Consider the following 12,657-nt stretch of genomic DNA (forward strand, 5'->3'; position numbering starts at 1 on the left):
ACACTTAGACTTGTTCAAAATTTACCGGTCGCGTCGTACTGTCACGAAAACCTCCCTTTTCCAATTCCACGGCTGACTGTCTGAAAACTGGTGTGCACGATCTTAAATACCCCTCTCAGGTTCCAAAAGACGTATCTGAATTTCTTTTGATAGTTAATTCTATCTCCTATCAACTCGTAAATTTGAACATATCTGCCACTAATTTCGATTGTACCTTAATATATGACCTTTAGATATGACCTTTAGATACCTTTTGTAACATTTCAGTCATCTGACTATGGGCGGTGGTTAGTTTTTATCTCTCGTCCCCAACTCCATAGGGTCCGAATCGAGTAAGCCTGCGTTAATTGCCCGATCTCCCTTTGTTCTAATGTCCATACAAAATTTAGTTAGAATATCATGATTTTGTGTTCCTTTTTTTTCCTCAATTTGCGATAGGTCCGTCCTCAATAATATATATATAGATCTCAATTTTATGCATCTCGTGCGAAAAATGATTAAATCCATGTCGAAATCTTTACTATGCAGTTTTGAATTTCAATTTGTCTAAATTATACTTAATTTTATTGTCACCTATATGAGCATTTCCATTTTCACCCGTACTTTCTCTCTTTATGTCGCAGATTTGAGTTTTCCCTTTTTTTTAAATTTTCTTTTATTCGCGACGTTTTTCTCCACAAATTTCTTCTTTATTCTTATGTTATCTCTCATAACTCTATAATTAATTATATTCCAAGTCGTATTTATTAATTTCACGGATAACTTAGAATTGTATCGCTTTTCTCCACCTGGATCATCCCTTATCCCCGTTGTTTACCCTTTTCTTATCCTCTCCACACTTTTCCTGATGTGTGTTTTCTCTAGGAAAATTTCATCCTTCATCTATTATTAATTAATATATCATTTTTGCCCCCTTTCACCGGTTCGTCACTGTAAAGTAATTAAATATTAAGGTGTTACCCGTATTGCATCTAGTTCTCTCAAAAATAGTCATTAATTTTTTGATTTATATGGAGTCATTATTATGAAATCCTTGTAACTCAGCCATCAAATCTAGCTAATGTGTCTGCCTGTCAATTTAAGGTTTTTGGTTTTATATAAACAGTCCCATATGCCCTATGTTAAATTTAATTGCTTTTCTAATTGCTTATTACTCTAACGTAAGCAAGAACCATGTTCTAATTTTGATTGTTTATCTCCTAAAATACACATGAGACCGCCAACCTTTTATCTCGTCCCATCTCTTCTGTAGTCTCGTGCAAGTCTAAGATCTATCTACCTTGATAATTATGTAGAATTCCTACTTTTCCTGAATAAAATCTATCGCTCTATGTTTAGTATTACTGTCCTCCTTTGGTACTCTATTATCATGTCCCTAGGACCGTTGTAGTAGCTCAAAATCTCTGAATTGTTCCTTTGTTCAGTCACTGCACTCTTTCTAAAATGTCAATTTTTTTCGCAAAATTTTTCTTCCAAATCGTTTTTAAATATGTCCGCTTCATCTTAAATTGATAACGATTAGCTCCCAATGTCCCCAACTCTTTAATTTTTCTTTATTACGATTTTCATCGAACTTGACACCCTCCCGCTCTCATCAGTAATTGCACGACGGTTGAAAATCCTGCCAGCAACTTTCCTTCGCTTTTCCGCCCTTTTTTATAGGTATTACGATTATAATTTTCCCATTGCATTTTTGTGTGTGTTTTTAAACATGTAAAATTCTCCAAGGCACTCGATTCCGGGGGTTCGCCACCTCATGAATGTATCCGTTATTCTAAACATTCCCTAGGATTAGTTATACTAAAACCTTGAACCGTTCGATGTTTGTATTAAAGTGCCTTCACCTCTAATTTCTGTGGGAATGAAAAGGTCATTAATTATCTCTTTAAATGTCGGGTCCAAAGGTCATTCCTTTGTCTCTCGTAGAAACACGCCTCTCCGTTCACTGATTGGTTACTCACAACTTTATAGTTTTTGTTTAAGTCTAATTGGCTGTCAAAGTTCAATATTTATTTTCTGGCCTAAACAAGGGAAATTCTCCATATCATAGACGATTTTAACGACCTCTGCGTTTAGGTTCTAGAATCTCGATATAAATCCAACTCTTACAGATGCCTACCGCAAACAAAACTCTATCAAATTTAATTCGACAGATGTCGCTAGGATGTCCGTTTTTATAAATAATTGATATATTTTTTATCCGTAAGGCAGGAGCTACTGTTTTTCTGTTTTCACTGTTGATTGAAGCCTTTCATCACAAGGTCGGTAATTATAAATATTATTTTGCGTAATGACACATTTTCGATCCCTTCATTTTGAATGTGACTGTACCGTATACAGAAATAGACCTTCCTCTTTTATTAGCTTTATGTTAAGTGTGCGAAATTTCATTAAACTCAGAACATAGCTTTAGATTAGTATCAAAATAAAATCCACTCCGCACGCCTTGTATCCGCCCGCCCTCTATCAGACACTCTTCTTTATGTAAATTAATAAAAATATTATTTCTAGATTTGTATCAGTAGTGCTTTGGAACGCTTCAGGCACGTGTATTTAAGGAAGCAATTGAAATCCAAAAAAATTAAATATTTATAAGAACGACAGGGCTAAGCTTACTAATAGTTCTTGTTATGCGGCATTAGATGGCTACACCAGAATGATATAATGGAATTTGTGTTTTTATTTTTGTCTAGCTGATGTTATATAATTACTAATAATATTGAATAATTAAATATACTGACTTCGGTTGTCAGTGTATGTGTGCGTGAATTGAAATTTTACTCTACGTAATGCATAAAATTTTATTTTATGAAATAGTAATTACTTATAAGAAATTGGGATCTTTTGATTAAATAAATTAATTTAGTGAATATGCGTTACTGAGACAACGAGCGTTGTTTCACCGAACAATTTTAATGTTTCTCACTTTGCGTTAACGTTAAGCCTTTTTCCATGATTATGTTCTGTTCAAAAATGAAGTTAACATAGATATAATAATTTAATATAGTCACAAAGAAAAAGAGTTTTGTTGTTTAAAGTATTTTTTTATTAAACCAGTTAACATTAAACAAACTACCACAAACAATTTAAAATCTTATCAATTTCTTCTTTTGAATTATGGTGGGATAGTCATCAATCATTTTACGTTTCAGCGGCCTACTGGCCTCGGGTCCAAAAGTTTTCATAGCGTTAAAACCAAAGGTAGCGCCAGCAACAAACATAAAATTGGATGTTTTCTTGGTCAAATGCTCTTCGGCATTGAAACGCCGAAGATTAAGAGGATCACAGATCCTTGACGAACGCACATATCTGCGAAGTCGGGTTCTTAGAACTTTATCTCCCTTGATGACTGAAGACCACACGGGGTCAACCTTGGATGCCGATAGCAAGGATTTGTCATCAAGTTTTCTGAAGATAATAGATGCGATTTCTAAAGGCAATCTGCTTATCAAATCAGTAACATCAGCTACAACTCGAGTAACTCCCATCACACACAATAGCGAATAGAATGAATCCATATCTGGTATTATTAGCAATGCAGTTGATTAGAGTTTGTAAAATTTTGGTTGGCTTGGGTTTAGTTTTCCTGGAAATTTGGTGGTAGTCCGTTGGTTTTGGTAATACCGTGTTGCGGACTTGCATTTTCACGACACATTCAAGTTTTTAAATATTTTTTTAGGCTTATTCGTTATTATTATTAGTTTTTAATTCCAGAATGAATGCGACGTACCTATTGTAAATTGTATTGGCTCCAATCCAATATTCTAACCATGAATGTTAAAAAACAGGAATAAAATCATTTTCATCAAATATTTTAACTATGTATGTTAAAAATACAGGAATAAAATGATATTCATCAAATATTCTAACTATTAATGTTAAAAATACAGGAATAAAATGATTTTCATCAAATATTCTAAGTAGGAATGTTAAAAATATAGGAATAAAATCATTCGTCCTCATGTACCCTTAAAAATATGAATATAACAACATGCAAATCCTGATACGGGTGAAATATATTGGCTGTGCATTGATAAACAATTAACATTTAAACAGCATATTCAATATAATAAAGATAAAATCAGTCCCTTTATTAGCGTATTCAACCGGTAATCATATCTGTTACCAATAATAATTTAAAAAAGGTCTTTATGTAATCAGATTTGACAAGAGTCGTGTTGTCAGCATATACAAAGTGTTTAACATGTAAAAAAAGGCATTTGAATGGCAATAGTTTATTCATTTGTTTGCCAATCTGTACTTGTTGTTCTCGCCTTGTTTTATATGTCATCAATAGATTCACTGTCCTTTCGGCCATTTCTATTTTGGTTTTAGCTTAGATAGTTATATTTTATGGTCAATTGTTTTGAAAGGATATCCAGTATTAGTCGGCTACGTTAATTTACGGTCTATTGTGTCAAAATCTTTCTAGAGATCTACGAATAAAGCCCAACATTTTTTAAGTAATTTGTTTTTTCATAAAAATTAGCAATATTTTTGAAAACGAGCTTATGAGACTTATAGGTCGGTAATTATAAAGATTATTTTGCGTAATGACACATTTTCAATCCCTTCATTTTGAATGTGACTGTACAGTATACAGAAATAGACCTTCCTCTTTTATTAGCTTTATGTTAAGTGTGCGAAATTTCATTAAACTCAGAACATAGCTTTAGATTAGTATCAAAATAAAATCCACTCCGCACGCCTTGTATCCGCCCGCCCTCTATCAGACACTCTTCTTTATGTAAATTAATAAAAATATTATTTCAAGATTTGTATCAGTAGTGCTTTGGAACGCTTCAGGCACGTGTATTTAAGGAAGCAATTGAAATCCAAAAAAAATAAATATTTATAAGAACGACAGGGCTAAGCTTACTAATAGTTCTTGTTATGCGGTATTAGATGGCTACACCAGAATGATATAATGGAATTTGTTGTTTTTATTTTTGTCTAGCTGAAGTTATATAATTACTAATAATATTGAATAATTAAATATACTGACTTCGGTTGTCAGTGTATGTGTGCGTGAATTGAAATTTTACTCTACGTAATGCATAAAATTTTATTTTATGAAATAGTAATTACTTATAAGAAATTGGGATCTTTTGATTAAATAAATTAATTTAGTGAATATGCGTTACTGAGACAACGAGCGTTGTTTCACCGATCTATTTTAATGTTTCTCACTTTGCGTTAACGTTAAGCCTTTTTCCATGATTATGTTCTGTTCAAAAATGAAGTTAACATTTTTTTAATTTTTTTTTATTGAATATATAAACACATTACAATAATTTTCAAATGTAAATATTTTGAGGCTGATTGCGAAAAAATTGCCCAACTCAATTGAGAAATTATTTCTCGTGTTTGAGTTGGGGAGTGTTGTGAGTCATTATGGTTTATAGGTTGTAAAATTTCACTAGTTGATGTAGCTAAAAATTAACAAATAGCTTGTCCCTAAATCCGAACTGGTTTGGGCTCATTATCTTCTTATCTTTTATGTAGTTGTTGAGTTGTTTTTTAACAATTTTTTCATAGATTTTTGCTATATTTGATGTGAGTGCTATGGGACGGTAGTTAGAAGTGTTTTTTTCGTCACCAGTTTTAAAAACAGGGGTCACAATAGTCTTCTTATAGATGTTCGGGAATATGCCCTTCTTCAGACTAACATTTATTATATGAGCAATTGGTTTGCTGATTATCTCACGTACAGTTTTTAATGTTTTTACAGTAATGTTGTCGTAGCCAGGGCTCGCTGATCCTCGTAGACTTATTATAGCGTTTTCAACTTCTTTATCAGTTACTGAAGCAAATGTGTGGAAACCTTCTTCAAAAGTTGGGTTTAGCTCTGGTTGTTGAGTTTGTTTTTTGTCTAGGATAATATTACTAGCAAGATTAGCGCCGACATTAACAAAATAATCGTTAAAGATATCACCACAAAGTTTTGGGTTTTTTTCTGTGTCAGTATTGATTCCTTGATGAGTAACTTCTTTTGGAAATTTTTGTTTTGTGCTTTTGTTGGTTATTGTTTTGATAATTTTCCAGAACTCTTTGCTGTCTTGACCAGAATTTTTTAATTTATCACGAAAATACTTTTCTTTAGTCAGTCTAATTAAAAGCGTAAGTTTGTTTCGATATTTCTTGAAGAAAGTAGCGATTTTTTCGTCGTTAGGGAATTTTTTAGACTGGTGATAGTATTTTTCCTTATTTCTGATTGAAATCACTAATCCGTGGGTTATCCATGGTTTTATTAATCTGTGTTTAGATTTTGTTTTAGAAATAAGTATTTGTGTAGAAAGGTTTATGTGATTTAGGAAAACAGTTTAGAAATTTTCCGCACAAGTATTTGGATTTTCCGATCAAATTTTTGATACCCAGGTTTCCATCTTAAGATTTGTTTCTAAAGTTTCCATATTTAAATATTTTTTTCTTGTTTTTTTTTGTCAGTTTTGTTGGGGTTGGTATTTTTTTGTCTATGTTGTTAACGAATATACAGGTGTAGTGGTCAGTTATGCGGGTTTTCCATAATATCGACATGTTTTTTTCAGTGTTATTTGAGTTGCACCATATGTGATCGATACAGGAAGGGATTTGTCCGCTGATATTTCGGGTTGCACTATTTATATATGATTTATAGTTTAGCGAAGTCATTACATTTATATAATCATCTTTCTTTTTGCTTTGTACCCAGTGTCCGATATTAATTTTAATGTCACCAACAATAATATTAAAGGTACTTTTTTGACTCAGTAATAATTTTTCAATTTCTATAATGAAATTTGTGGGATTCGATCCGTGCGTCCGGTAGATGGCAATAATATGGTACATAATGTCGTTCATTTTTACACTCAGTTGTTAACAGTTTGCTAATTGCATTTTAATTTCTGTGACAAAGACATTGTTATATTTATTTAGAATGAACACCGCTATACCACTGGTTTTATTAATATAGGTAGTTGACGAAAAGTATGTGTAATTCGGAATACTGTACAGTGTGTCAGCGTTATTTATATTTAAGTGCGCTTCTGTTAAAACAATGAGGTCCGGTAATGTTTCAAGAAGGTTTAGTGTTACTACAAACTCATCTAGGTTTTTTTTTAAACTTCGGATGTTTTGGTGCAGAACAATGAAAGCACTTGGGACTTTTTTAAGCAGATCTATACAATGTTATGAATCTTCGCAAATGTGCTGTGAAACATCTGTTAATTTGTCAATTTCCTCGCCTAGAAAATCATCCATCACTTATTCATAATCGATTCTCTGTTGAGCTATGATAACCATTCGTTTTCGGTAAGTACATTTATCGCTATTCGCACTGTGTTCAGTATTGTTTTTTGTTCCGAATAAATTGTTGTTTTTGTCGCAGTTGTAGCATTTGACTATATCTTTGGTTTTTTCGCATTCACTAAATTTGTGGTTTTTTGCACAGTGTATGCATCTAGGCTTAATCATTTTGTTCAGGCATTTTAATGATGTATGTCCGAAACCAAGGCAGTGGTAACATTGCATTAAGGGATTGCAATCTTCTATGTGCGCTCGGACAAAACCAATATTGACCCTTTGTTTATCAAGTAATATCTTTCGGATTTGGCCTGTTGTTTCTATTATCACATTGCGGAGTTGGTCACTTTTCTTGTTTTTTTAATATTTTAGTTACTTTAATTGAATCATTTGGGGCATCACTTAGTTCATTGTTTTGCAACAAAAAGTCGTTAAGAAAATTATCTTCACTATACTCCCCTCCCACACCTTTAATGACCATGCACGGTCTCTTCTTTTTTAATTCTGTAGCAGATATTCCGTTTTTATTTTTATTTATTTCCGTTTTTAGTTTGTCTGCGTCTTCTTTTTTCGAGCAAGTCATAATTATTTTATTGTTTGATGCTTTTTTGATCCCATTTATACCAATTCCTAGGTTAGGTTGCTTTGATTGTTTTAGTAATAATTTTCTTTATGTCCTCAGATGTTTCTTTGCCTTCTGCAGCAATCATAACGGCATATTTGGGTTCTTCCATTTGTACTGTTCGTTCTCTTAGTACCATTGCGTACGATTTTGGTTCATAATTTTTTTCGAGTTTGGTGATAACTTTTTTTTGAAGATCTATTATTTGTTCCTGGAAATTGTTTCTCTCTTGTTTCCAGGTTTCTTCTAAGAGGTTTATGGTTAATTCGAGGTTGTTTCGCACTTTCGAATCTTTTACGGTAGTTATATTTTTTAGGTCACTTTTAATGTTTTCGATTAATTTTAGCACGTCCATGATGTTAAAACTTGAGCAGCCGTGCACAAAATGCACGTCACTCTGGGTCAAACTATGTGACAATACAAAGATATAATAATTTGATTTAGTCACAAAGAAAAAAGAGTTTTGTTGTTTAAAAGTATTTTTTATTAAACCAGTTAACATTAAACAAACTACCACAAACAATTTAAAATCTTATCAATTTCTTCTTTTGAATTATGGTGGGATAGTCATCAATCATTTTACGTTTCAGCGGCCTACTGGCCTCGGGTCCAAAAGTTTTCATAGCGTTAAAACCAAAGGTAGCGCCAGCAACAAACATCGAATTGGATGTTTTCTTGGCCAAATGCTCTTCGGTATTGAAACGCCGAAGATTAAGAGGATCACAGATCCTTGACGAACGCACATATCTGCGAAGTCGGGTTCTTAGAACTTTATCTCCCTTGATGACTGAAGACCACACGGGGTCAACCTTGGATGCCGATAGCAAGGATTTGTCATCAAGTTTTCTGAAGATAATAGATGCGATTTCTAAAGGCAATCTGCTTATCAAATCAGTAACATCAGCTACAACTCGAGTAACTCCCATCACACACAATAGCGAATAGAATGAATCCATATCTGGTATTATTAGCAATGCAGTTGATTAGAGTTTGTAAAATTTTGGTTGGCTTGGGTTTAGTTTTCCTGGAAATTTGGTGGTAGTCCGTTGGTTTTGGTAATACCGTGTTGCGGACTTGCATTTTCACGACACATTCAAGTTTTTAAATATTTTTTTAGGCTTATTCGTTATTATTATTAGTTTTTAATTCCAGAATGAATGCGACAGTACCTATTGTAAATTGTATTGGCTCCAATCCAATATTCTAACCATGAATGTTAAAAAACAGGAATAAAATCATTTTCATCAAATATTTTAACTATGTATATTAAAAATACAGGAATAAAATGATATTCATCAAATATTCTAACTATTAATGTTAAAAATACAGGAATAAAATGATTTTCATCAAATATTCTAAGTAGGAATGTTAAAAATATGGGAATAAAATCATTCGTCCTCATGTACCCTTAAAAATATGAATATAACAACATGCAAATCCTGATACGGGTGAAATATATTGGCTGTGCATTGATAAACAATTAACATTTAAACAGCATATTCAATATAGTAAAGATAAAATCAGTCCCTTTATTAGCGTATTCAACCGGTAATCATATCTGTTACCAATAATAATTTAAAAAAGGTCTTTATGTAATCAGATTTGACAAGAGTCGTGTTGTCAGCATATACAAAGTGTTTAACATGTAAAAAAAGGCATTTGAATGGCAATAGTAAAGTTTATTCATTTGTTTGCCAATCTGTACTTGTTGTTCTCGCCTTGTTATATATGTCATCAATAGATTCACTGTCCTTTCGGCCATTTCTATTTTGGTTTTAGCTTAGATAGTTATATTTTATGGTCAATTGTTTTAAAAGGATATCCAGTATTAGTAGGCTACGTTAATTTACGGTCTATTGTGTCAAAATCTTTCTAGAGATCTACGAATAAAGCCCAACATTTTTTAAGTAATTTGTTTTTTCATAACAATTAGCAATATTTTTGAAAACGAGCTTATGAGACTTATAGGTCGGTAATTATAAAGATTATTTTGCGTAATGACACATTTTCAATCCCTTCATTTTGAATGTGACTGTACAGTATACAGAAATAGACCTTCCTCTTTTCTTAGCTTTATGTTAAGTGTGCGAAATTTCATTAAACTCAGAACATAGCTTTAGATTAGTATCAAAATAAAATCCACTCCGCACGCCTTGTATCCGCCCGCCCTCTATCAGACACTCTTCTTTATGTAAATTAATAAAAATATTATTTCTAGATTTGTATCAGTAGTGCTTTGGAACGCTTCAGGCACGTGTATTTAAGGAAGCAATTGAAATCCAAAAAAATTAAATATTTATGAGAACGACAGGGCTAAGCTTACTAATAGTTCTTGTTATGCGGTATTAGATGGCTACACCAGAATGATATAATGGAATTTGTGTTTTTATTTTTGTCTAGCTGAAGTTATATAATTACTAATAATATTGAATAATTAAATATACTGACTTCGGTTGTCAGTGTATGTGTGCGTGAATTAAAATTTTACTCTTCGTAATGCATAAAATTTTATTTTATGATATAGTAATTACTTATAAGAAATTGAGATCTTTTGATTAAATAAATTAATTTAGTGAATATGCGTTACTGAGACAACGAGCGTTGTTTCACCGATCTATTTTAATGTTTCTCACTTTGCGTTAACGTTAAGCCTTTTTCCATGATTATGTTCTGTTCAAAAATGAAGTTAACATAGATATAATAATTTAATATAGTAACAAAGAAAAAGAGTTTTGTTGTTTAAAGTATTTTTTTACTAAACCAGTTAACATTAAACAAACTACTACAAACAATGCTTCCTAAAAAATGCCTTAGCAGGAGCCCAGGACAAAGCAGGCCTAGATTTCGCAGTAAAAAGTTGCAAGCTAAGTCACCTTGCTGGCGCTCGAACTGGATCAACTTGCCACCGGGTCTTCGAGGTTCCTGCCCACATTCGTCACGTGCTGGTGGAGCAGGGGAAAGTCTTTGTGGACTGGAATGTGTGCCGTGTTCGTGACTTCATTGGACTTACAGTGTGCTCCAAGTGCCAAATGATCGGACATTCCTTCAAGTTTTGCAAGGACCAGCAAAGATGTGGACACTGCGCAGGCGAAGGTCACGCCCGGATAAACTGCCCAAAAGCCGCCGCCGAGCCTGTCTGCGCCACCTGTACAAGATTTGGGAAGCCCGCTGCACATCCGACTGGAGACAAGGACTCCTGCCCGGCCTACAAGGCTGCCTTTGCCAAGGACTTTGCAACTATTGATTATGGCGTCTAATTACATTGAAGAAGATGACGAGGTAGATTACGAAAATACTCATAATTTCTGTGATTGGCTAAAGTTTCATAGCAACTACAATATGGAAAATATTAATATTTTTCAGTTGAATGTTAGATCGATTTATAAATACTGGGATACTTTGAATGTCTACTTAAATACTTGTTGGAAGCATATTCATGTGTTAATGTTATGTGAAACGGCTATAACACCGAATCTTGTCTGTCTGTATAATATTCCTGGATTTAATTGTTACAACTATTGCCGAACTAAAAAATCTGGAGGAGGTATATTGCTATATGTTCGAAATGAATTCACATTTCAACAGAAAACAATAGAAACAAATCATTTTGAATGTGTGCTTGGCTCTATGACACTTCCAAACAAGAGTATTTTAAACATCATAGCAATATACCGCCCCCCCAACTCTAGCCAACCACAATTTCTTAATGAAATATCTGCCATTCTGCATACTATAAGCCCCAAAGAAAATGTTTTACTTATAGGAGATATTAATCTTGACTTGTTAAATTGTCAAAACCCTATTATTATGGCATATGAAAATATAATGTCGGATAATTATTTAATCAAATGTATTTGTGACGTAACTAGAGAAGCAGTTTTAGCAGGAAAAGTTACTCGTACTTGTTTAGACCACATATTTTTCCGATTTAACAGTGGATGTAAACAAAGCGATTCTCTTTCCTCATGTGTATGTAATAATATTACTATAGCGGATCACTTTTTAACTGCAGTTAATATTAAATATAGTGCAAGGAAAGAAGCCCCAGAACACGGGGAAAGAATTTCGTTTTTATCGCAAAACAAAATCGACAAAAACATTCATAATTTTAAGTGGCACTCCTTGCTTGAGGAACAAGATTGCAATATACTATATAGTAAAATTAAAAACAACTTTAAGAATTTGTATGAACAGAGTAAAATCGTTATGAATTATAAACCCAAAAAAAGACCTCTGTCAATAAAACCTTGGATAACTTCTAATATCTTAGAAAACATTAAAAAAAAGATTCATTGTACAGAAGGTGGAAGAATTTTCCTAGCAATCAATTCTTTGAATTGGAATATAAAACTTTCAGAAATAAGGTGACAAAAGAAATTATTAAATGTAAGTCTACCTTTTTTAACAATAAATTCAAAAATTATTTTGGAAATACAAAAAAAACTTGGGATGAAATAAATAAATTATTAGGACGCAAGTCCAAAAGTAGTTGTGACGAAATAATCTCGAAATATATGTTAAATACGAATAATGAAGAAACCGTAGCAGATAAGTTTGTTGAATATTTTACAAATAGTGTTAGCTCTATGATACATAAATGTGATTATTTAGCATCGACCGTCAGGCCAAATGAAGTGCAACATAGTATGTACCTACCCAGAGCTACCTGCCAAGAAATCAATATTATTGTTAGCAAATTAAACAATTCAAAGTCACCAGGGATTGACAACATTCAAATGTTTGACATTAAGACA

Source organism: Hesperophylax consimilis, chromosome 22 (assembly GCF_061612785.1).
Source record: "Hesperophylax consimilis isolate HC1 chromosome 22, BYU_Hcon_1.0, whole genome shotgun sequence".
In the NCBI taxonomy this organism is placed as follows: domain Eukaryota; kingdom Metazoa; phylum Arthropoda; class Insecta; order Trichoptera; family Limnephilidae; genus Hesperophylax; species Hesperophylax consimilis.